This window comes from Symphalangus syndactylus, chromosome 5 (assembly GCF_028878055.3).
Source record: "Symphalangus syndactylus isolate Jambi chromosome 5, NHGRI_mSymSyn1-v2.1_pri, whole genome shotgun sequence".
NCBI classification, from domain to species: domain Eukaryota; kingdom Metazoa; phylum Chordata; class Mammalia; order Primates; family Hylobatidae; genus Symphalangus; species Symphalangus syndactylus.
The window spans coordinates 35,141,535-35,144,788 of NC_072427.2; positions in this window are offsets into that span (position 1 = coordinate 35,141,535).

Sequence of the window (3,254 nt, forward strand, 5' to 3'; positions counted from 1 at the left end):
CTGGGAGTGCTGACTTTGAGGTTATAGATTGTGCCTGACAAAAGTCTGTGCCTGTCTGACAGAGCTGTGGGTGGTATGTCATGAGGCCCTGAGGAGCTTAGCAGAGACATCTTTCTTTTCTTTAAGAGAACATTTGAAAATTTTTTTATTTGTACACATTTACGGGCTACATGAGAAACTTTGTTACATGTTTGTAATGCATAGTGATCAAGTCAGGGCATTTAGGGTTCCTCACTGTACCCCAGGGCAGCCCCAGGGCTCTCCTTGGGCTTCTGACAGCCTGAGAGGTGTCTCATCACAATGAATTTTACTGAGCAAAGGCAGCTTGGCATATACTGAGGGTGTACAGCCCAGGACCCACAGCATTGATCTCACCGGGGAACTTGTTAGAAATCCAGATTCTCAGGCCAACCCTAGGCCCACTGAATTAGAAAGTCTGGGAGAAAGGCCAGGAATCTCGGTTTTAACAAACTCTGCAGGTGATTCTGATGCAAGCTAGAGAACCACTGGATGGACAAAGGCTGCAGGACTTGAGGTCAGTCCATTTGACCCCCACATCTCTCACTATTTTGTGACCTTGGAAAGGTTACTAAGCCCCGTGAACCTCATCATCTCCCTGTGAATTGCTTTGTCATGATGTCCATGTCTGGAATGCAGCTGGCCCTCCATACATGTTAGCTCTCTTTCCTTCTCACTTGGGTTAATGTTTGTTATCATCAGGAGCTGCCTTGGTGTAGCAGAAAGAGCATTGGCCTAGATTCCAGTGTTGGCCTATGCTCTGGCTATTTGGCAGGATTTAATAGAGCTTGTTAATAATTATTGAACAGTGATTAGGTGCCAGGGACTATGCTAAGAGCTTTCCATGCATTATCTCATTTAATCTGCCCAAAAACTACAAGAGAAATGTTCAGGTATTATCTCTATTTTATTCCACAAAAAAACAGACTTTACTTGGGTAATTAACTTGTCCAAGGCTTAACAGCTAAATTGGTAGAGTTGGGCTTAGAAACTAGTGGTCTGGCTTTGGAGCCCACACTGTTTAACCACTAAGTGGTACTCAACATTTCTGATCTTTACTATCCATATTCAAAAAAGAACCCACCCTAAAAGGTGCTAATATTTATTCAGCACCTTCCTACATGCTAGGCATTTGGTTAGACACATTTCACTTACTCTCAGTGTCCATCATAAGGAATTATTATGCCAGTATCACACATGCAGCTGCTGAAGTAGGAAAATAATATCCCAAACTTGTGAAAATAGACAAAGATAGTATATCCTAAATGATATGGCTCTATGCAAATTAGCAGGTGATTATTATCTAGATAGTAAGATGCTTTGTCCCTTAAGATGCAGAAGAGTTCGTATTAACTGGCAAATGCCTCCAGGACTGTTCTGGATTTGCCATTTCCAGCACTACCAGCTGTAGGTAGCCTGAAGGCTTATGCCTAGACCGCCAGGACTCCTGACCTTGGGCAATGTCAGGGCCCCCTCCAACCCCGCCCTATGCTTCCCTCCCTGACTCTGCTCCCATCACCCCCTGCCTGCTCCTTCCCTGCAGCCACTCCACCTGCTCCTTGGCCATCGGGCCATCTGGGCTTCACCAGCTCTTCTTGGCCTGTGACATTCAAGGCTGTTCCACCCTATTATGCCTGTTATACAAGCCACAGCTCTATTTTTAGATTAACCCTCGTGGATCATAATTACTTTTAAAAATACCTACACCCTCACCTTTACATGTGAATACAGATGAACTTGGCCTTCCTTCGGTCGTATTGCCCTGTGTGACATTATACAAGAACCCTGAAGTGGGGGTCAGCAGATCTGAGGTCGAGTCGTGGCTTTTCTACTAAGCAACTGTGACCTTCAGCAAGTCATTTATTTTACTGGTTCACAGTTCTTCCCACAAACCAGTGGATAACAATAAGATGTTCCTTAAATAAGGTCATATATGTGCAAGTGCTTTCTGAATGGAAAAGTGCTTTGCAGGCATTAGTCACTACTTATCCTGCTCTCTGATCATCACCTCCAAAGACAAGCCTCCTTTTGCTCCAATTCTTAACCCTGGCCTCACATTAGAGTCACCTAAAGAGCTTTTAAAAACTGCCTATGGGCCTGGGCACGGTGGCTCACACCTGTAATCCCAGCACTTCGGGAGGCTGAGGCGGGCAGATCATGAGGTCAGGAGATCGAGACTATCCTGGCTAATGTGGTAAAACCCTGTCTCTACTAAAAATACAAAAAAATTAGCCAGGCGTGGTGGCACGCACCTGTAATCCCAGCTACTTGGGAGGCTGAGGCAGAAGAATTGCTTGAACCTGGGAGTTGGAGGTTGCAGTGAGCCGAGATCACGCCACTGCATTCCAGCCTGGGCAACAGAGTGAGACTCCATCTCAAAAAAAATAAAAATAAACCTGCCTATGGGCCAGGCATGGTGGCTCATGCCTGTAATCCCAGCACTTTAGAGTCGCTTGAGGCCGGGAGTTTGAGACCAGCCTGGGCCACATAACAAGACAGTGGCTCTACAAAGATAAAAAATTAGCTGGGTATGGCAATGTTCGCCTGTAGTCCCAGCTGCTAGGGAGACTGGGGTGAGAGACTTGCTTGAGCCCAGGAGGTCAAGGCTGCAGTGAGCCAAGATCATGCCACTGCACCCAGCCTGGGTGACAGAGTCAGACCCTGTCTCAAACAAAACAAAACAACCAACTGCCTCTGGCAATCCCTGAGATATTCTGATTTAATCGGTTCTGGGGTGAGGCCAGGGCATGAGTATTTTTTAAAACTCCTAGTGATTCTTGCCTGTAATCCCAGCTACTCAGGAGCCTAAGCCAGGAGAATTGCTTGAACCCAGGAGACAGAGGTTGCAGTGAGCTGAGATAGTCCCACCACACTCCAGACTGGGTGACAGAGCCAGACTCCGTCTCAAAAAAATAAAATTAAAATAAAAATTTAAAAACTTGGCCAGGCGTGGTGGCTTATGCCTGTAATCCTAGCACTTTGGAATGCTGAAGTGGGTGGATCACCTGAGGTCAGGAGTTCAAGACCAGCCTGACTAACATGGAGAAACCCCGTCTCTACTAAAAATAAAAAATTAGCCAGGCGTGGTGGTGCGTGCCTGTAATCCCAGCTACTCTGGAGGCTGAGGCAGAAGAATTGCTTGCACCTGGGAGGCAGAGTTTGCAGTGAGCCGAGATCGTGCCGTTGTACTCCAGCCTGGGCAACAAGAGCGAAACTCCATCTCAAAAAAAAGTAAA